This window comes from Podarcis liolepis, assembly GCF_965112155.1.
Source record: "Podarcis liolepis genome assembly, chromosome: 2".
In the NCBI taxonomy this organism is placed as follows: Eukaryota; Metazoa; Chordata; class Lepidosauria; order Squamata; family Lacertidae; genus Podarcis; species Podarcis liolepis.
This window is the reverse complement of record NC_139555.1, coordinates 125,309,498-125,317,149: the sequence shown is the minus strand read 5'-3', so window position 1 is coordinate 125,317,149 and position 7,652 is coordinate 125,309,498. Positions and strand designations below refer to the sequence as shown.

At 43.7% G+C, this 7,652-nt stretch overlaps 1 long non-coding RNA gene across 1 annotated transcript; it reads left to right on the top strand.

Annotated features, from left to right (window-relative positions):
* Positions 1-5,543: 5,543 nt before the first annotated feature.
* Positions 5,544-6,116, top strand: LOC310702142. The gene is made up of 3 exons (XR_014523289.1): positions 5,544-5,796; positions 5,929-5,954; positions 6,017-6,116. It is a non-coding gene; the product is annotated as an uncharacterized lncRNA (long non-coding RNA).
* Positions 6,117-7,652: the final 1,536 nt, after the last annotated feature.

Below are 7,652 nucleotides of genomic sequence, written 5' to 3'. Positions count from 1 at the left end.
ATAGATCACTGTGATTCTGATGATTGCAAAGGGAAGAAGTTCTCCCCTGAAACTTGATAGGAGCAGGTGCAGAGCAGGAGAAAACATGTTTACTCAACAGGCTGCCATGGATCATCAAGGGTAAAGGTGAGTTGGGCAGAGCATGATTGACATCAGAAGAGCCCTGAGGTTGGATCAGGCCAAAGTCCAGCATCCTGTTCTCACAATGGCCAACCAGTTGACACAAAGGGAAGCCCACAAGCCAGAGATGAGAGCAGAACTTTCCCTACATGCTATTTTCCTACCTCCAAAGGAGGAGCGATAGCATATCAACTTACTCAATTGTAGGTTAACTATGATGATCAAGGGTCTAGAAACCAAGCCTTATGAGGAACAGTTGAAGGAGTTCCATATGTCTAGCCTGGGAAAGAGGAGACTGAGAGGAGATAGCTTGTTTTCTTTTTCTTTCTTTTTAAAAAATTATTTATGCTTTTCATAATTATACAATTCATTAATTTTGAGCAAGCTTGTTTTCTCCTGGATAGTAGGACTCGACCCATCGCAACACCTGAACACTGAGGTCCCCCTCTGAGGGCCTTCTGATGGTTCCCTCACTGTGAGAAGTTACAGGGAACCAGGCAGAGGGCCTTCTGGGTTGTGGCGCCCACCCTGTGGAACCTCCCCCCTTCGCATGACAAGGAGACAAAGAACTACATAACCCTGTATTGGGAAGTTTTTAATGTTTGATTTTTCTTATGTTTCAATATGCGCTGTAAGCCACCCAGAATGGGTGGAGGGAGGGAGGGAGAAATAAATAACATACATACATACATACATACATACATAATTTCCCATAATACCTTTTACATATATCCCTTACGAAGTCACTTTCTTCCTAATTCAGCTAAGTTCTTTTTGTATTTTAGCAATTCCGTTTGCAACTTCTTAAGCAGCTTATGAAATCCTGCTATGGGACATGATCAGTCCAACTCCAGTTGAGATTGTGGCTGGGACTTCCAACTGTACAATTTTATGATATACCTAGAGCTAAGGATCAAATGTCATGTTAAGTTTTTTGTTGTCAGGTGCTCCTTTGTGTTCAAATCAGGCCTCAATATTATAATGTAGCATTTGGGAATGAAGATGCAGCCCAGGAGCCCAGCACTGGAGGCCAAGATAGAGAAGATCTGAACGGCTACCATGAATTTTCCCTTTGTGCTCAGGTAGGTGGGCACAAAGGACACCCAAACACTGCAGAAGACCAGCATGCTGAAGGTGATCAGCTTGGCTTCATTGAAGGCCCCAGGCAGCTTCCTGGCTAGGAAAGCCACCGTGAAGCAGATGGCAGCTAGGAAGCCCATGTAGCCAAGGGCACTGTAAAACATGGCAACAGAGCCTTCATTGCATTGGACAATGATCTCTCCAAGCTGGGAGCTCATGTCAAAGTCTGGGAATGGAGGACAGAGCCCCAGCCAGGTGCTGCAGATGAGAACTTGGACACTGGAGCAGGAAATGACAATGGAGTGGGCCAAACTCTTCCCCAGCCATCTCCTCACCCTGTTCCCTGGCTTAGTGGCCAGAAAGGCCAGAACCACAGTGATGGTTTTTGCCAAGACAGAAGAGACAGCAACTGAGAAGATGATGCAGAAGGCTGTTTGTCGGAGAAGGCAGGTCACGTTCCTTGGCTTTCCAATGAAGAGGAAGGAGGACAAAAAGGAGAGCAGTAGAGAGATGAGGAGGATATAGGAGAGGTCCCTGTTGTTGGCTTTGACTATGGGAGTTTCTTTGTATTTAGTGAAGATTCCTAACACAAAGCCGGTGGTTAAGGATAAGAAGAGAGCAAGGGAAGCCAGGAGGCTCCCCAAACTTTCTTCATAGGTCAGGAAGGTTATTACTTTGGGGACACATTGATCTCGGTCCTCATTTGGATGCTGATCTTCTGGACATTTGGTGCATTCATCAGCATCTGCATAGAGAAAAACACACTTCAGTATCCTAACATCAGTCACACACCTACAGTAGTCTGAATGCTGTGGAGCTGCTCATAGAGTATTTTTAAAAAGGCCCACGCTGTTCTTTGAAGTGCTGGCAATCACGGCTTTAAAGCATGAAATCAGCTGGCATCACTATTGCATTTTGTGATTGACAGGTTGGCAGTAGCACCCAACAGCTATTTTTCACCTAGAAAATTTAGATCTAGTGCAAAGCCCAGAAAAAATTCATGTTCGAATATTGAGAAGCAGAGGTGTTAAGCCTAAACTTATTTTATAATATATTAACGCTAGAAATATAATTTCTAAAATGATATATTGCATTGTTGTTGTTGTTTAGTTGTTTAGTCGTGTCCAACTCTTCGTGACCCCATGGACCAGAGCACGCCAGGCACTTCTGTCTTCCACTGCCTCCCGTAGTTTAGTCAAACTCATGCTGGTAGCTTTGAAAACAATATCCAACCATCTCGTGCTCTGTCGTCCCCTTCTCCTTGCGCCCTCCATCTTTCCCAACACCAGGGTCTTTTCCAGAGAGTCTTCTCTTCTCATGAGGTGGCCAAAGTATTGGAGCCTCAGCTTCACGATCTGTCCTTCCAGTGAGCACTCAGGGCTGATTTCCTTAAGAATGGATAGGTTTAATCTTCTTGCAGTCCATGGGACTCTCAAGAGTTTCCTCCAGCACCAGAATTCAAAAGCATCAATTCTTTGGCGATCAGCCTTCTTTATGGTCCAGCTTTCACTTCCATACATCACTACTGGGAAAACCATACCTTTTACTATATGACCTTTGTTGGCAAGGTGATGTCTCTACTTTTTAAGGTGCTGTCTTGGTTTGTCATTGCTTTTCTCCCAAGAAGCAGGCATCTTTTAATTTCGTGGCTGCTGTCACCATCTGCAGTGATCATGGAGCCCAAAAAAGTAAAATCTCTCACTGCCTCCATTTCTCCCCCTTCTATTTGCCAGGAGGTGATGGGACCAGTGGCCATGACCTTCGTTTTTTTGATATTGAGCTTCAAACCATATTTTGCACTCTCCTCTTTCACCCTCAATAAAAGGTTCTTTAATTCCTCCTCACTTTCTGCCATCAAGGTTGTGGCATCTGCATATCTGAGGTTGTTGATATTTCTTCCGGCAATCTTAATTCTGGCTAGGGATTCATCCAGCCCCGCCTTTCACATATAAGTTAAATAAGCAGGGAGACAATATACAGCCTTGTTGTCCTCCTTTCCAAATTTTGAACCAATCAGTTGTTCCATATCCAGTTCTAACTGTAGCTTCTTGTCCCACATAGAGATTTCTCAGGAGACAGATGAGGTGATCAGGCACTCCCATTTCTTTAAGAACTTGCCATAGTTTGCTGTGGTCGACACAGTCAAAGGCTTTTGCATAGGCAATGAAGCAGAAGTAGATGTCTTTCTGGAACTCTCTAGCTTTCTCCATAATCCAGTGCATGTTTGCAATTTGGTCTCAGGTTCCTCTGCCTCTTCTAAAGCCAGCTTGCACTTCTGGGAGTTCTCGGTCCACATACTGCTTGAGCCTACCTTGTAGAATTTTAAGCATAACCTTGCTAGTGTGTGAAATGAGTGCAATTGTGCGGTAGTTGGAGCATTCTTTGGCACTGCCCTTCTTTGGGATTGGGATGTAGACTGATCTTCTCCAATCCTCTGGCCACTGCTGAGTTTTCCAAACTTGCTGGCATATTGAGTGTAGCACCTTAACAGCATCATCTTTTAAAATTTTAAATAGTTCAGCTGGAATACCATCACTTCCACTGGCCTTGTTATTAGCAGTGCTTTCTAAGGCCCATTTGACTTCACTCTCCAGGATGTCTGGCTCAAGGTCAGCAACCACATTACCTGGGATGTACGAGCCATCCATATCTTTCTGGTATAATTCCTCTGTGTATTCTTGCCACCTCTTATTGATGTCTTCTGCTTCTGTTAGGTCCTTACCACTTTTGTCTTTTATTATGGTAATCTTTGTACGAAATGTTCCTTTCATATCTCCAATTTTCTTTAACAGATCTCTGGTTCTTCCCATTCTGTTGTTTTCCTCTATTTCTTTGCATTGCTCGTTTAATAAGGCCTTCTTATCTCTCCTTGCTATTTTTTGGAAATCTGCATTCAATTTCCTGTGTCTTTCACTATCTCCCTCGCATTTTGCTTGCCTTCTCTCCCCCGCTATTTGTAAGGCCTCGTTGGACAGACACTTTACTTTCTTGCATTTTCTTTTCATTGGGATGGTTTTTGTTGCTGCCTCCTGTATAATGTTGTGAGCCTCCATCCATAGTTCTTCAGGCACTCTGTCCACCAAATCTAAATCCTTAAACCTGTTCCTCACTTCCACTGTGTATTCATAAGGGATTTGATTTAGATTGTATCTTACCGGCCCAGTGATTTTTCCTACTTTCTTCAGTTTAAGCTTGAATTTTGCTATAAGAAGCTGATGATCTGAGCCACAGCCAGCTCCAGGTCTTGTTTTTGCTCACTGTATAGAGCTTCTCCATCTTTGGCTGCAGAGAATCAATCTGATTTCGATGCTGCCCATCTGGTGATGTCCATGTGTAGAGTCATCTTTCCAGGTTCCTATGCAATATTTTTCTTTACAGCATTGGACTTTCCTTTCGCTTCCAGGCATATCCGCAACTGAGCATCCTTTCAGCTTTGGCCCAGCTGCTTCATCAGCTCTGAATCTACTTGTACTTGTCCTCCGCTCTTCCTTAGTAGCATGTTGGACGCCTTCCGACCTGAGGGGCTCATCTTCCAGCGTCATAACTTTTATATGCCTGTTGTCTTTGTCCATGGAGTTTTTTTGGCAGGGATACTGGAGTGGCTTGCCAGTTCCTCCTCCAGGTGGATCACGTTTGGTCAAAACTCTCTACTATGACCTGTTCATCTTGGGTGCCCTGCTTGGCATATTTCATAGCTTCTCTGAGTTATTCAAGCCCCTTTGCCACGGCAAGCAGTGATCCATGAAGGGGACATATTGCATTAAAATTCTATGATTCCTCCAAGGAACTCGGAGGAGTATTATTGTGTGGCACTGCCTCCATTCCAGAACTGCTGGGACCTCTCAAAAATCGTCAGGTGGTCTCTCAGGTCCTAGTGCTGACTGGCTCCATGGCAGAACAACAACCCTCCTCAGGCTGCTGAGTTGGTGAACCCAATACGCCCTGGCACTCTTGCCCACTTTTCCATCACTCACCAAGATAGACCCCGGGACCAGAATCACTGACATGTCCTCCCTGCATCATTGGAGGTGGCCTTTCAATGCCTTTGAACACTAGTTGCTGGAGATCACATGGGGGTGGGCGGGCTGTTCTGTCTATGCAGCTTCTGGGGTCCCATGGGAATCCCACTGCCCTCTCTTAGAACAAGTTGCTGAGCATTGCTTTTATCATATTCTTGAGGTTTCCGGCAACAGGTGAACCCTCCCAGAAGAGGACATTTCATTCATGGGGTAACATTACCTGTGCTATTTTCTATAAAAAGAGGTGCCAGAACCCACCATGAATGCCTCCGTTGTTCTCTCAGAATGACAATGGTGCCCACCTGACAGATGATGAAACTAGCCATTACTAACATCATGTTTGCAGTGGCTCAAATATTTTCCCCATCTTCCCATCAAAGGCCATTTTCTCTGAGTTCCTCTCCTACCTTCCTGAGTGGAGATGGTTACTTCTGAGCAGGGAGAACAATCATAGCAGCAGGGTGGCTTCCCTTCCTGAACTTTTCTGGAATATCCAGGGAGACAGCTTTCTGTGCATCTTGATCTAGGTATGGTCTAGGCATGAAGAGAAAATTGAGCATTAAGGAGAAAGTGAAAGGTGTATTTATGCCTTGGGACACAGATAATAGAATTTTGGAAGGATCCCGGAGAAGAGATATTTGCTTCTAATAACCTCAAGCGACCCCAGTCCCTATTTTGGGGCAGTTACATTTTTCTTTGTTTTTTGCAGAGCTGCATGGCAGAGACACCTTTTTGGTGCTTCTACTTCCCCACCCCCACGGCCTTGACATTGATATCTCACAGTTAACAACAAACAGGAGCCTGGCATAAACCATCATATGAACATCAGCAATAAAACAAGTGTTCCCTCTGTTGCCATCACATCTGCCAATGGAGTCATTGGTGTTGCTTCCAAAGTCTGCACCCAGTGTAGACTTTGGTGCCCAGTTTGCTTGTTTGCCATGTCTCTATGCCCAAACAGAAGTGGAATACCTTACTATACTCCAGCCTTACCCAACCTGGTGCCCCTCAGATATCTTTGCACAATGCTAGCTGGGGTGCATGGGAGATGTAGTCCACAATATTTGGAGGGCACCAAGTTGGGGAAATGTGCTCTGCTCTGCTTTGGAAAGTCTCCTATTTACTTTGACATTTTATACATGTTTATTCAAGAGCAGGGTCCATTAAACTCAGTGGGACTTAGCTCTAGGAAAGCTCCCACAAGATTGCAGATGAAGCCTCATATGTACTATTCAAAATGTTATTAGAGCATAGCAGGTGTAATTGTTAATAAAATGACAGATCCAATTTTTTCCTACCTTCTTAAATAGCCTGGGCCACACAATTGCTTCTGGGTTAATGGTGAACTTCAGATTTGAGGACTTTTGTCTCTCTATTCTCCCAATTTTCACTCTATCATGAGAGTTATTAGGAAACAGCACCCAATTCTCAATATCGAAGTCAATGGCCAGTGCCCCATTCTCATCCAAGTACTGCCCATCAGCTGAAGTATTAGAGTAGAACTGGACTTCTTTCAAGAAACTATGAAGCTAGAATGACAGGAAAATCCAGCAATGAGTTAGCAGGGCTGAATTATGTAACATGGTTTCATGTTTCCTCTGCATCCTAATCTTCTCTGAATAAGAACCACGGTATTTTTCATTTGGAACCATCTGACTGTTCTAGATTATAAGACACCCTCAATCAACAGGGTCTCTTATTATGAAATCAGGGTCTGAGAGGTGGTCCTTAAGGTATTTTGGTCCTCAGCCATTTAAGGCTTTATAGGCCAAAGTTGGACTTTGATAGATAGATAATTTATTACGGTCAAAGACCAGCTCGCATAACACAATAAAAACAGTGTTCATAAGTAGGGCTGAATTATGCAACATGGTTTCATGTTCTCTATGCATCCTAATCTTCTTTGAATAATAAATAATAAATAAGAACCAGCATTATTATATATAGGGAAAGGTTTGGAGGGACAGATCAGTCGCTAGACCATAAGGCTTTTAGTCTGAGGGTCATGAGTTTGAGCACTATGTTGGGCAAAATATTCCTGCATTGCAGAGGATTGGACTAGATGACCCTCATGGCCCTCCCAACTGTACAATTCTATGATTCTAAGATGTTTGGGAAAATATGTAAAACATGATGAACTTGGCTTTATTAAAGGAAAAACATTAAGTTCTATGAAGGATGAAGTCATCTTTCTGCAGCACGATGAAACTGTAAAGAAGGCTATTGAGTGGTAGACTGGGAATCAGATAATGTACAGATATATAAGGAAAATGAGAATATCACAAATACACGATAAAACACACACACACACACACCCCACCAACCAATAACTATCCTTCCCCATCCCCTCACACAAACACATTAAAAAGGGGTAGAGAATGTTACTCAGACAAGGGCCAGGTTGAAGAGGAACAGTTTTGCCTGGCACCAAAA